The sequence below is a fragment of the Musca autumnalis genome, unplaced genomic scaffold (genome assembly GCF_047663935.1).
Source record: "Musca autumnalis isolate F117 unplaced genomic scaffold, ASM4766393v1 scaffold_2, whole genome shotgun sequence".
Lineage (NCBI taxonomy): Eukaryota > Metazoa > Arthropoda > Insecta > Diptera > Muscidae > Musca > Musca autumnalis.
This window is the reverse complement of record NW_027411755.1, coordinates 62,190,121-62,205,952: the sequence shown is the minus strand read 5'-3', so window position 1 is coordinate 62,205,952 and position 15,832 is coordinate 62,190,121. Positions and strand designations below refer to the sequence as shown.

Here is a 15,832-nt window from a genome sequence, read left to right as displayed (position 1 = left end):
GTCCCATTGGAGGTCGTAAAATTGTATTAGATGGCTTAGATTCTTTACAAGTATCACATCTATTTATAAAATCTCGAATCTGAACATTCATGTGTGGCCAATAAAAATACTCTCTGAGTCTACGAATGGTCTTTGCGATGCCTCCGTGTGAAGTTTTCGGTGGCTGATGCGCATTTCTAATAAGGTCTCTGGTAAGCTCAGTCGGAACCCATAGCTTCCAGGCATGGACTTCCTGATCTGCATTCCCCGTATACGGAGTAGTTCTTTTATAAACGTATTGGTCCACTATTTTAAGATCTGGCAACATACCTTTCTCATTTAAAATTGATTCTCGAAGATTCTTATAATCCTCAGAATTAAAAGCTGGGGATTCTAAATCAATCATAATTCCTTTCTCAATGTCTATTTCATCTAAGGCATACCGCGACAACATGTCAGGTACGACATTTTGTGTTCCTTTGCGATGTTTTATTTCAAAAGTGAATGCCTGGAGTTGTAAACTCCATCTAGCTAAACGTCCAGATAAATCTTTTTGTGACATGAGCCACTTAAGGCTCGAGTGATCAGTAATCACTACAAAATTTGATAACTCAATGTAAGGGCGAAAACGCTTTATAGCTAAGACGACCGCTAAACATTCGCGCTCTGTTACTGTGTAATTTCGCTGCGATGTTGTCAACTTTTTAGAAAAATACGCTATAGGATGTTCTCCTCCTTCACTATCTTCTTGAAAAATAACGGCACCTACGCCTACATCAGATGCATCGCACTGAATAAAGAAAGTACGATCAAAGTCAGGCTGCGCTAAAACTGGACTATTTATTAAACAATCCTTCAACTTGTCGAATGAAGTTTTTGCTTCTTCATTAAATTCGAACTTTTTAGACTTCTTTAAAGTTTCTGTGATGGGCGCTGTGATGGTGGCATAATCCCGAATGAAACGTCGGTACCATCCAGTGGTCCCTAAGAAACTCCTAACTTGTTTCACATTAACTGGATAAACGAATTTATCAATGGCTTTAACCTTTTCGGGGTCAGGTTTAAGTAAACCTCCTCCAACTATATATCCTAAGTATTTTAGCTCACTACAGCAGAATTTAGATTTGTTAACATTTATGGTAAGTCCGGCGTCTTCTAAACATCTAGCTATTTCAGTCAATAACGCTATGTGTTCTTCAAAAGTTGGTGACACTATCAGTAAATCATCTAGATATACAAACACTTTTTCTCTCAGCCTGGCAGGTACGACCCTGTCCATAAGACGGCATAACCTTTGGGCTGCGTTGCACAGCCCAAAAGGCATGACCGTAAAATGGTACAGGGGCCGTCCTGGTACTGTGAACGCTGTCTTTTCTCTCGATGCTTCTGACAAAGGAATTTGCCAGAAGGCATCTTTGAGATCTATACTTGAGATAAAATGAGTATCTCCTAAACGACTCAATAAACCTTCTATATGGGGAAGAGGATAGGCGTCTTTCACTGTAAGATCGTTGAGCTTACGAGCGTCTAAACAAATTCTAACTTTTTCCCCTTTCTGTACAAACGTGACTCTATTGTTCCATGGACTCTCACTCGGTTCGATCACTCCCAGTGAAAGCATCCTATCCAATTCCCCATACATAAGTTTTTGAACTCCTGGCGAAATCGGAAAGTGTTTCTCTTTCACAGGTACAGCGTTACCGGTGTCTATATTATGAACTTCAAGTGATGTCTTTCCTAGACCTTTCTTTAAAAAACATGGAAACAAAGATTTGGTTTGTTCTAAAATAGCTTTCTGTCTATCATTTAAAATATGCATACGAGGGTAAACCTCGGAAACGTCTTCTGCACTATCTTCTGTCGTAGCTAAACTATTGACTTCAAATCTAATCAGGTTAAATTCTTTGATGAAATCAATTCCCAAGAAAAGTGACATTTTCAATGACGGAACCAAATAGAAATCTATTGGTTTCGAGCGTCCATTGAAATGTATGACTGACCTAACACGTCCTATAATTTTATTAGCTTTACCATCAGCTGTACGTATAACTGACTTGTATGGAAAAATAACTAGCTTTGCTTTTTCAACGAAATCTAAACATCCTTCACCTAAACAAGAAACTGTTGCTCCACTATCGATTAAACCTTGAATAGTATTACCATTAATCTTAATCGTGGTATATATCCGGCCATCAGCTTCTTCGCTTAAACTGGCGGAGGCTATTACTTTTCTAATTTCTTTTCGCTTTCTATATCTCTGTCTAGTTTTTGCAATCTTATCGGAAGTTGTTCCAAAAATTCTCGCTTTAACCTCATTATATTTTTCCATGCGAATATGCCATGGGTCTCCATCATAATATTGAACTTCGCTTTCAGTTTTATTGCTAGGTAAATATGAATCATCCCTTTTCAAAATGGATATTTTCTTCGAATTCGAATTAACATAATCGTCTGAGCTATGACCGCTTGAACTAATTTGAGAATCTTTAGATGGTGAGGCTATACTTATTATTGGTTTGGGGTTGTCAGGTTCCTCGAACGATTCTCCACCCCTGATCGAGTAACGTTCGGGTTTCTGTTTCCCTGACAAGAAGGACATTTCGGATAGACAGTGTTGTCATATCCGCATTTATAACAAAAAGTTCTAAGTTTTTCTGAAGTGCAGTCGAAAAAGGTATGACCCTCTTCTCGGCAATTCCAACATATTAATTTTCTTTCCTTGTTAATAGCATCTACATCTTCGAAGACTTTCTGATCTTCTTGTACGAAGTTAAATTCATTAACATGTTTCTGTGGATATCTAGGATTGAAAGTTCGTTGATTGTTAAGCATATTTTCAGCTCTTCTAGCTTCTGCTCTAAAATGATCTAAACTACAAGGTCTGATGGCAAAAAGAAGTTGCATCATCGATGGCTTCAAATTACTCTTCATAATATCAACTAGATCTTGCTCGCCAATGGGATGACGTTGTTGATTTCTCAAATGCAACACAGCATTACAAAACTCATCGAAAGGTTCATTATTCATCTGTCTTCTATCTAAAATCTTCCTTTGAATGTCAAAGTCACTCTCAAATCTATGAAAATTCTTAACCAAAGCGTCTTTTACACTAGCCCAATCTGACATATAATTATGCATCCTTCTATAATCCCAAAGCCACTCTAAAGCTGGACCACTCAAAAAGTGATGAAAATTCCTAAGTACTTCTGACCAAGGACAATTATAATCTGCTCTAAGAGTCTCTACTCTGAAAACAAAATCTTCTACGCTAGGTGTTTTCGAAGTTCCGTCGAATTTAAGACCCCACTTGTCGATACGTCGAAAATTATCTACTGAATGTTCAGATTGATAAGGCTGTATATTTCTAACTTGGCTCACATCTGCGTGTTGTTGAGTTCTATTTGCTCTAAACTGTTGCTCAACCTCATGAAATAAATCGTTATTTTGTCTAGCGGGTGCATATGGATTATAATCGTATTGATTCTCAAAACATATTCCTAAATTTAGATTATTTAAAGCTGGATTAGCTTGAGAATAACGTGCCTGATTAACCGATGGTGGCGGAAAATTCGTATTCGGTAAATTGCGATTCATAAAATTTGTCGGATTTTCGTTATTCGAAGGTTGATTAACTCTATTATAAATCGGAAAATTTGCTGCATTCATATTATTCATAGATCGATGAGGATTTGTTGAATTCATATTATTCGATGTTATTGCTGGTTGATTATGTTGATTTCGCAAATTAGGTGGATATGACATATTTGGTTGTGTTCTGCGTTCAACATATTGACGGTTATTCCATACGTTTGTGCTTAAATTTTCGCTGGCATACTGTTGCGACAGACTGGTAATCGTGGACTGAACAATTGCTGGAATTAAAGTTTCGATCGACTTCAATAGTTCGATATGACGAAGTCCTTCTCGAGCTATATTGGTTTCATTTTGTGAGTTAGCAACTGATTCATTTTGCTGACGATTTTGTCTGTAATCTTGAATAACTGTTCTTGCTGCTTCACTCATGAAATCTGGTGAATTAATAGAAGCATTTGGTGTTAACTGTTGGCTTCGTTCGAAACCATGAAAATCTGAACCAGACGATATTGTGGCTGGTCTTGACGCAGTTGTGTTAAGGACGAGTCCATCAGTAGTAAAAGCAATTCTATCAGCAGAAGAAGTTGCTGAAGGTGTTGATTGACTAGCTGTTGTAGTTGTCGTAGCTAACGTGGTAGCTGTAACGGCTGTTGTAGTTACTGGGGTAGATACGTTTTGGTTTGTATTCTCCATTTTTGATTTTGTCTTGGAACGAGTCTGATACATTATCTGTAGATCAGGCAAAATACGACCGACTTTCGGCAGGTTCTAAGTATCAATTTTTCCAATACTTCACGTCGATAGCAAAAAATGGGAATAAATGACAATAATCGATATTGATGTTGGTAAGTCCGGGTAAAAATTGGTTCGAATAAAATTCGAAAAGTCTTGGCTGGTAAAAAACTGTAGATAGAACTTCGATAGGCTCTTCAGTTCTCTTCGCCTACTCCTACTGTCCTATGGAGTAAACTGTCACACGTAGCGAGTGGTTGTTGTCAGTCAGAATTTCCACAAAGAGTTGTTCGAGGCCTCTTCAGTATATCCTTAGATAAGCATAGAACGGCTTTCTAAAGATATACTGGGAAATCTACGACCAGACAACAATCAGCCCTACGGTAAATGCTCTAACTCCAGGTTGAGCGCTGCCGTCCGAAGGCTCTCCAGGCTACTCGTCCCTACAAACCTTAAGGTACTTCAAATCAACCTCGAGCTGAGATGAAGACCAGTCTTTCGGGTACCAGTAGTCCGGTTCTGTGTACACCCTGTGTGTACGTGAAAACAAACAGATATATGGCTGCTATTTCAGGCCTATATATTTAAATTTAAGAACAAGCAATCGGTAGTTTGAGCCTATCAAACTCCTCCTGCCGTCTTTTTAATGCAATCAGAAAAGCAAATGTCTTAAGGGCGACGACCCTAATCGGAAAATTTTCAACTTCGGTAGAAGAAAATTCAAACTACTAAAAATTTAAAAATCTTACCTTTAGTTTGACAAAGAAATATAAATGATATGAATAAGAAAAAGTAATCAACACTAAGTAATGAAAAACGAATAGTGAAAAAAATGAAAAAAAAAATGGTTAATCAAAACTACGTAATGAAAAATGGATTACAAAAAAAAATGGAGAATGGTTAATCGAGACTATGTAATAAAAAAATGAATTTAAAAAAAATGGTTAATCGAAACTATGTAAGGTAAAATGAATTGAAAAATATGAAGATGGGAAATCAAAACTACGTACTGTAAATTGAATGAAAAAGTGAAAATGGATAATCGAAACTATGATTGAAAAAAAATAAAAAATGGATAATCAAAACTATGTAATGAAAAAAATAGAAAAAGTAATCAAACACTACTAAAAATGGAATAATATTGGAAACAATTACTAAGTAATTTAAATAATTACTAAGTAAATGAAAATATCCAAAACCACAATGAAAATAATAAAATTTGAAAAAATGAAAAAGTGCATAAATTCGGGGATTCGAATTTATCCTACCTTTTACTTCACGGGTTTCCTTTAAAGATGCTTATAGTAGGTACGGTATTTGGTTGGTGAATCAAAAGTTTTCAATTGTATATGAAATTATAAATGGATTATTGTACTGGCGTTTTTATTTCGTAGCTTTCTTGACTCCTTAACAATTGGAGAGAAACAAGAGGATTTGAAGAAATGTTGAAAGTTGTCCCATGTTAAAACTTTGATCAGCGCTGCATCTGACGACATCAACCGTCATCAGTGGACTGCACACCAAATACTAACTATGAATGATAAGCTCCAGTCGCAATTAGCTTGTCTAACATCTAGCCCACTAAGACTTACTGAACTATCAAATCACGAAAAAAAAAATTTGTTGCTACAAGACTGGCAATCCTGCCTGTCTTGGGCTAACAAAACGTCAGGCCGGGCACTAACCTATACTATTTTCATCTCAACCTCTTCAGACATCCTTATCAGTTCCTCACTACCATAAAAAGTGTGTTTAGAAATTTTAGACGATACAAAAACGTAAACCAGTTTAAACCCCCTGTGGGTGCTAAACAGGTTTAGACGTTGTCAATGAATGACATGATTGGCTTTTAAATTAACTCAAATCGAGCTATATTTTCGATTCGTACGCCCCACGTTGGGCGCCAAAAATTATATATTTATATATATATATTACTTATTAACTGTCACGATTCAGACTTTTACAAGACTGCCTTCCTTCTGACTGCTACACTGGCTACTTGTCGATAGGTGTGCGGCTTGAGCTCGTCGGCATTGGGGGGTGTTCGTTGCAGCCAGGAGAAGAAACATCATGGTCAATATATAATTTAGTTGAACCAGTGTGTTCCCAGAAACAATAGAAATTAAAAAGAAACGGGGCTATGAATCAAAGTTCTCTTTTCAGTTCAATCATTCGTCACTCGCTTTATCAAACATCCGTACCAAATCCATGGTGAAAATATTTACTAGTTGTAAACCTACTGTGACGTAAGATGTTATTTGTCTACCGGCTACCCTCCCACGGTTACTCACCTATAACCTTCCATGACAATCCTTGGCCTGATTTAGGACTGTCCCAAAACCTAAACGATTGATTCAACCACTCACCAAATACCTACCATCCGTTGTTCCTACCCAACCATATTGAAGTTATCTTCAGACATCAAGAGAAATTTCAAATTCAATTTTCATTTTATTCTTATAAAACAATCTTAGATTATCTTATAAATGATTATATACTTATAAATAGGTAATTATATCGATATTCCTATAAATCTTCATTTTAAGTTCGTTTATGCGTTCATAACGAAATCTTAGTTCGACATCATATTTTAAGGGGGAAGAAAATCAATGTGGACCCTATTATAGCGCTATATTAAGGTATTCCTGTCAATAAATTCATAGATAAACTATATCCATCAGGCGAAACTAAAATCTCGTATTGAAAGAAAATATTTATGAATGAATTATTTAAAAACAAATAGGTTTAATTAAGATTTTAATCAACGTTTACATTTAAACAATTTAGAATTTTGGTAAACTTCAGAATTTTGAATCGCTTTTTAAGCGTTGTAACCATGTAGATTTTTTTTGTAAAATTTAGAGTTACGCAGTAATTTGACTGCGGTATAAAACCACCCACAAAAATTAATAAAGCTAGTGTATAATTTATAATTGGCTTATAACTTTAAATTGTAGAATCAAGTATAAATATAATTGAAGAAAATTGCAGGTAAACAAAACATGACATCATATAGGCTGCTCTCCAAATGACCGCTTTGACCGACAGGTCTCCATTTGGTCGCACTCGGCAAAAAAGGTACTTACTCGAGGCTGGTATGACAATTTTAGGTACAGAATATTTGCAAATGTTAAATCAGCTGCTTTGTTGAATGTTGTGTGACGATGAACTCATCTCATGAGGTGTTATTCTCGCAGTTAGTTGATTTCTAGATGATGTCTTTCTCGATGATAAGTGTTGATAATTGATGAAAACTGTATTTTGTTGCGCTCTTCAATGATTTAACTTGCAATTGGTTCAACAACACAACGATGCAAAACGAATCTGGCAAAAACATTTAATTGGGGTATTTCCGTATAAATTCGATGTCAGCGAATCCGATCGCTGTTTCCGTCTTGCCTTCGTCTATTAAATTTGTCGATTTTTATTTTATATAACCGCACTAGCTCATCAGGAGTATTAAGAAAACACTGTTTATTTCTTTTTGTTTTGCTGATATTTGGATTTGTTTCCCAAAAGCTCGGTTTATTTCTCTTTTGTATTGACACTCTATTTATGGTGACTTTGTCATAGAATTCGTAAGAGTGCAAAATCTTTATTTCCAACCGATTCACGTATATTTGTTTTCTTGCTTATGTTGCTTTACGTCAAAATCGAATCACTAATTTCTTCTGTAGTCCTCGTTTTATTCGCTTAATTTTTCTTATAGTGGGATGTGACAATCTAAGTGAAACAAACACAATATCAATGCTATTTACTTTGGAACTTTTTTTTGTTTTGATTTGTCGTATTTTGAATCCGATAGTATATCAATAATTATTCATTTAATCTGACACTTTTCTTTCTCTTTCGTTTTATTACTGAAAAGTTCGTTACTTGTACACAAAATCGGTTCAATTATTTGTTTTGTTTAATGGTGCTCTTGTTTTTATTTTGTGTGCTTTAGCTCATATTTGTACTAACAAAACAACTTCACTGCTTTCGTTTGATATTATACTTTACTTTTTCCTTTTGTTTGTTTTCAGCAGTTTTTTTCAACAACACAAAATCTCTCTCTTTTTCGTTTCTTATTTTCTCTTCGGGTTTGCTTGGCGTTGCCAACTAGATTAATCGATACTAATCACTACTCCTTTCTCACATTTTCGTTAGCTTTGATGGTTTGTTTTGGTTTCTTTCTTTTTTTTTCTTTTTTTTTGTAGTAAAGAATTTGATCACTGTTGGTGCTTATTTTCTTTCGTTGATTTCATCTTTTTCTTTGGTGTTGTTCAACTGTGTTTCACAATCTTTAATCACTGTTTTTCAATTCTATTTCTTTAATTTCTTTACTTTCTTTGGTTCGAGTGATGGATAAAATAAAAGATGTTCACTGTTTATTTCGGCTGTTTGTTGGATTATGAATGTTGCTTCACTATGCACGGATTGTTATTTTGGTTTGCAACGATGATGGCCTGTTGGCTTTATAAAAACACTGTCTTATTTTGGTGGCTTTTGGATGTTTCATAGCATGTTTCTTTTTTTTTGTGTTTTGATTTTTGTAAACATTGAATAATAAAAACACCCGAAATTTCTGTTTTGGTGTATTCTAGTTTTGGTATTGGAGATTATGATGTTATTTTTTCCTATTTTTTTCGAATTTCACCGTTGGAAACAAATACACTTAACCACTCTTTTCTCTCTTTGGCTATTTTAAGTCGGTCTACACTAGCACTGACATATATGGTGTTGTTGTTGTTGCCCTTTCGGGGCAATTTTCTCTTGGCTTTGCTTGAAGTAGACTAATGATGGTTGTTGAGAATCCGTTAAAGATGATGTTGCTGGCTCGCTAGCGGGCACATGCAGTGGTGTTTGAGTCTGTTTGAAAAGAGCAAATTGGCTTATGCTATGGCCACAGACGGTTTTGATGGCTTGACGCTGATGTTGTTAGGGCTCTTTCATTGATGTTTCTGGATAGTTGTGGTGAATCATAGAGGTGTGTTCTGCGGACGATTTTGTGATGCGGCTTCCGTTGAATGTGCGTGTGTGATGTCTTGTCGCTGAAGAGTCGTCAAATCAAAATCTGTATATGAAGGTAATTTTTATTTTAGCGTGCTGATGCTAACTTATGACAAAATGCAACTTACGATAATTTGCGTTTATGAATCTGAATATATTCAAACTGGAACAATGGTTTTGCATATTTTGCAATAAAATATAATTTCGCCGTTCGTATTCTTCTTAAAATTGCAAAATCTGCTTTTCCAATATTTTTTTGATATTATTTTTGCATCCAGAAAAACACGAAATATTTAGTTTATCGTCGTTCTTATGCAGTTCGGTTTATTTATTTGCGTTTACTCCTTTGTCCTCGGACAAGATTTTTATGTTTTTGGCCGATTTGAGTACGGCACATGGCCCTTCCAATAAATCAACGCCACACTTTATTAATTTTCGCCGACCGACAACGACCTTGTTAACACGACCTCGATTCAAACAGGAAAGAAAGTTAAGTTGGTCGTGATTGCTAAATTTTGCAACTCTTGTCCATTTCTCTGTCCACTATACGAACTGCAACCAACTTCAGGTTTGCTATAATTCAATTTTTGCAGAGTCGTATGTAGTTTTGTGATTGCCATTTTGCAATTACTGGATGATGTATCGTTGATCTTTGCGAAGTGGCATTTCACATGACACGGTACAAAGGCTAATCACCTATGTCGGTAGGTAAACTTATGAAAATTAATAACTTTTGTTATCTGGAAAATAAGTAAACAAATACCAGTCGAGTTTGCCGACAGAGATATACACTCAGCCTGTTGTGTGAGTTGAGACTTTTATCTATAGACAGATTTAATAAAGGCTACATAACCAAAATATTTTTCCTAAAAATGGTGTAGTCAGGGAATTTCAGAATCTCGTGGTCTTTTTTAGACAAAACAAGTAAGAAAAGTCTATAGTCGGACGGAGCCGACCATGGGATACCCTATACCACTATCCCTGGACAATCGCTCTCCACGGAACTTCTTTTCAATGATTGTGAAAATTTAAATATCAAATATCAGAGATGAATTGTATAATACTTATGACCAAAACCAAAAAGTTATCTAGCATGACAAAGACATTTTTGTAGCAGGAAAGGAAAATTTAGTTTACACAAACTAAAATGTAATGAAACCCACTTATGTAGTACTACTACTTCCGTTGTTTAACCGCTACGTTATTGAAGTTTTTACCAAATTCACAAAAAAGTTTCAGTCCATTTAACCCGCTAAGTATTATCTGATCTTCACGTTGGTTTGTACGCTTCTTCTTCATCATAAACTCCAACTTTGTTTAAAATGTTGCGGGTTATTATTTTGACCTATAGAGCCGCTACAAAATTGGTTAAAATTTTGTTTTTGGTCCATTTCATTCCCTGAACATTTCACGATCATCAGCAAAACTAATCATTTCTATTCTGGCCCAAACCCAACCTCCTTAAAAAATTCTTTACAATCGGTCCATAATTGCGGCCTTAAGCTTGTTTACAATTTTTAATGGACGGACACACATCGCTAAATCGCTTTATCTCGTCGAAATATGAATTTTGGCATAATAAGAGGTCTAGGACAAATATTTCTTGGTGTTACACAAACTTTTGGAGATACAATATGTAGCATGGAATAAAAATGTGGTTCTCTACACGGAACCCATTATATATTAGGCAGTAGGCCCGTTATCTAGCATATGTAGGCTACTTTGCGAAATATATATGTCCTCAAGGAATTAAAATATCGATCATAAATAAAATTTTATATTTTTCATACAAAAGTAATGGTCCATTTCACCCGCTAAAGAATATCAGATCATCATTCAAAATTGTAGGCATCTTTTTCAACCTATACTCTTACCCGGTTCCAAATTTCGTGACTATTGATGAATAATTGCGACTTCTAGCAAGTTTATTATTACACTACAAACAAATAACGGAATATATTAGGCTGTAACTCCGTTATCTGATCATGCACACCAACATAATTGGCATCAATTGAAAGCTCAAGCGTTCCACTTCCAAGTATATCTCACTTGTCCGGAATGTCACTTCCAGGAATTAAGATATAAGCTGTATATTAAAAATTTTACAATTTTCACACAAAAGTTTTGGTCCATTTAACCCTCTAAATATTATCCGATCGCCATCTCAAATTGCAAGCTTCTCCTTTGTGATATACTCTTACCTTATTTAAAATTACGCGCTGATCGGACTATTATTGAGACCTACAGAGCCGCTAGAAAATTGGATGAATATTATGTTTTTGGTCCATTTCACCCGCTAAATATTTCGCGATCATCACCAATAAGAATAGGGATCTATTCTGATCTGAACCCGACCTCCATATAAAATTTCGTGACGATCGGTCCATAATTGCGGCCTGGAGCGTGTTTACAATTTATAATGGACAGACGGACGGACGGACGGACGGACTGACGGACGGACGGACACACATCTCAAAATCGCTTTATCTCGTCGAGATATGAAGATTGGTATACCACATTGGGGGTCTCCGACGAATATTTCGCGGTGTTACATGAATTTTTACCAAAACAAACTTATAATACCCTTTTCCACATTGTGGTATAGGGTATAAATATCGAAACATTTGTGGTACATAACAATAAATGCTTATGTTGTCCTCATAAATTTGACTTCGATAAAAGGACAAAAGTTGGACCAAAATTTACTTCACTTCCAGAATGGAGTATGGAATTGGACCTAATTTTTAAGTTATTCCTTTTGATAATTATGGTGTCACGCCGTCATTTTAGTTGATTTAAAGCTTTGGACCATTCCTGACATAACCATGAAATTATGCACGAAAAACAGTAAACAAGAGCGTCAAAATGTTCAAAATGTCCAATGAAACCTCCAACAGCCCTTTAACCGCATTTATGTTAAACTTTTTTGAGGGAGGTATCCGAAGATGTTGTCCCACATGGACCCTCTTTCTACGTGATACATGTCTGGAAGTAATGTTAGGAAATTTATTGTGGGAGGTACCTGAAGGATTGAACCGATATAATCAATATTCGATCCTAATCTATGTCTCGAAAAAATCGAATTATTGTGCGCACCATTTTAGGGAAATATTTTGAAGTCTTGTGGGGGAAGTACCGAAAGGAGTGGAACGATATGACTTAAATTTGGGACAAAATATTGCAAGATCAAAAACTTGATCCAAATCTGTTGATCTGTTCGAGAGTTACCTTGCGCTCTAGCCAGACAGACGGACGAACTGTGCTAAATCGACTCCAAATTGTTCGAAGGGGGTTTCGTCAAAACATAAGAACATTGTCTCGATGAGGTACATTTTTATCGTTAGCCTAAACTCTTAGGATATAGTCTTTATAAATAAAAATTAAATGTCGTTCGTTGGTAAGTCAGTATTTACACGTTCAAACTGGAATGGTAAATTTCTTCTTGTGTCAATTTTCGTCTTCACAGTCATTTTCTCGTTTGATCATGCAAAGGCAATACTAAGGCGATATTGCTTGTAGAAATTAAACTAAATTTTATTAATTTTATTTTTTCAAAATAATCTGGCTTAATCCTATTGTTGTTGTTTTAGTACTTTAAAACAACTAGTTTATTCCAGGGTTTCGGAGTCGAGGTATTTTCGGCCCGACTCCGACTCCGACTCCAGGCCAGTTTTTTTCACGACTCCGGCTCCGACTCCGACTCCGGGTCGACTCCGAGAGTAAATTCCTATACCACTAAAAATCAATAAAATGTGCACAATATTTTTAATTTTTTCCTAAATTTTGGCCTATATAGGCTAATCTCTTATTTTTTCTGGAGTTTCTGAGTGAAACCGGGCAATTTTTCAAGATGAGGTTTTTGATTTCCCTTACTTTTTGCTGTGGTGATGCTGCTCACCAGCAAAACATTTTAGTATAGTTTAAGAATTTTTTTGACTGACAGTGCAAGAAATACTCATAACTTTTTTAATAATGGTCCAAGTAGAAAACATCTTTTTTGTATTTTTTTGCTGTTTTATCAGCTATCTAATAAAAAGTATAAACATTTTTTGCAAAGTGAGTTTGTATGGAATTTTCGCTATTTAAAATTTAAAATCAATTTTTATCAATGATTGTACTCTTCGATTTTCTTGATTTTTTTTTTGTATTAAACTACGAGTATTTACACAAATTTTAAGACTAATTTGGTAGTGGGATTCGAATGATTACTATTTTTTCTTATTTTTTTAAAACTTGTCAATAAAATTTTTCTTTTATCTCAAAATGATGAAACAATATGTCCAAACAGAGATATAAAGCTATTTTCTTAATGATTGTTGGAGGTCAATCAAAAAATTCATTACGTAATAACTCAGAAATTTCAGCTATGGGATCCTTTGGAGTTCTTAACATAATCAATAGGGACTTTCATTCCGAAAAGGAATTTTACAACCCCAGACCATGACTTCCATTTTGAGTTACCCATTAAAATGTCCCATAGAGACAACAATGTTTTTAATAGAAGGCAAGGATGACTTCTCATAAAAGTAGACTTCTGACAAAAGAGATTAAAAGTCTAATCGTAATTCGATTATCATTAAATTTATTATAATATACCGTTTGCATAAGTCCGTGCGGAGTTTTTTTTTTTCTTTTTTTCTCCCATCGGACGCCTCCCCAGGTGGTGGATAGGGGAAAGCTCATCAGATATGACGGGTACCGCAAAAATAAAATATGTGGGGCGAACCAAAAATAAAAGGAAAAGGCAGCGTCTGATCGAGATTCGGCGGCAGCAAACAGCGTCTGTACTCCATTGGAGCGGCTGAAAATTAGATGAAAAACTATAAACCCTTCAGAAGGCCACGGGAAACCACTGAAGTAACTCTCCCATGAAAATCATACAATATGAACAACCAACAAAACACACGGCCCTCAGTCTCCGGCCAATCGAGGGTGCTAAGAATCCCCGGAGGTAAAAACAAGAAAACACTGAACATTGGAACATGGAATGTCCGAAGCTTGTATGAGTCTGGAAAACTTAACAATACTATCAATGAAATGAACAGACTTAACATAGATATATTAGGCGTTAGTGAAACATGGTGGACGGAATGTCACACATTTAAATCCCAAAATGCGTCGATATACTCCTCAGGAAATATGGAAGGGACACACAGAAGAGGTGTAGGTATCATCGTTAGCAAAAATGGTGCTGGCTGTGTTGCTGGATTTGTTCCAATGTCCGATAGGTCAATGATGATAAAAATAAAAGGAAAACCGCTTAACTTAAACATTATTCAAGTATACGCACCCACTTGTGATGGAAACACAGACGAGGTCGAAAAATTCTATGACGAAATCAATAAATTGCTAAAAATGACGAAATCACATGAAATTACAATAATTCAAGGCGACTTCAATGCCAAAGTAGGAAGCGAAGAAGTATGCGGTATTACAGGAAGTTTTGGTCTCGGCGAAAGAAATGAAAGGGGTGACAGATTAATACAATTCTGTCAAGAGCATGGAACTACAATCACTAACACACTATTTCAATTACACCCCAGAAGGCTTTATACGTGGAAATCACCACAGGATAACAGAAATAATATAGTGCGTAACCAAATTGACTACATTATGATAAATAAAAGATATAGGAGCTGCGTGACCAAATGTTCAACTTACCCAGGAGCAGACGTGCCATCGGACCATAACCTTCTGATGTTAAATATCCGAATAAAACTAGCAACAATACGAAAAAAGAAGACTAGGGTAAGAATTAACTGTGAGAAACTCAATGATCCAATGATTAAAAACGAGGTGAAGGACAGCATGAACAAGGAACTAGGAAGGATCGACATGAACGATTTGGAAAACCTCTGGTATAATGTGAAGGGCACAATATGTAAAATTACTGAAAACTCCCTTGGAAACTGCAATAGAAAAAATAATGAGGAATGGATGACCAATGAAATTTTAGAGCTTCGAGCAGAACGCAGTAAATTTAAAAACATTGATTACGAGAAGTATTGGGAAATCAACAAAGAAATTCGAATAGCAACTCGTGCTGCCAAAAACACACTGTTAAATAGAAAGTGCCAAGAAATTGAACACCTACAGAATGTGCACGATGATTTTAATCTTCACAAAAAATTGAAAGAAGCGGCCGGAATTTATAGGAAAAATATCCCCACAACGCTTATTGATAACAACAACCAGCCAATTTTTGAAACAGAACAAATAAAGAGCCATTGGAAAAAATATATTGAAGAATTGTTTACAGATGAAAGCCGATCCAACAACGAAAATGTTAATATCAATATTGCTGGAAATCCGATAACTGAGTCTGAAGTGGAGCATGCAAATATAACTCTGAAGGACAAAAAATCAACAGGACCTGATCAAATACCTTCCGAAGTGTTGAAGCTAATAGATGGACGCAATATACAAATATTAGTAAAACTCTTTAATAATGTATATGATACAGGCCAGTACCCACATGACTGGTTATTATCGACCTTTATAGCAATACCGAAGAAGATGCATGCAAGGAATTGCA

At 35.6% G+C, this 15,832-nt stretch overlaps 1 long non-coding RNA gene across 1 annotated transcript; it reads right to left on the bottom strand.

Moving 5' to 3' along the window:
- Positions 1 to 8,622: 8,622 nt before the first annotated feature.
- LOC141392798 (uncharacterized) lies at positions 8,623 to 9,983 on the bottom strand. Its single transcript, XR_012409876.1, has 2 exons — positions 9,426 to 9,983; positions 8,623 to 9,361 (listed from the first exon to the last, which is right to left on the bottom strand). It is a non-coding gene; the product is annotated as an uncharacterized lncRNA (long non-coding RNA).
- Between the last annotated feature and the right edge of the window lie 5,849 nt (positions 9,984 to 15,832).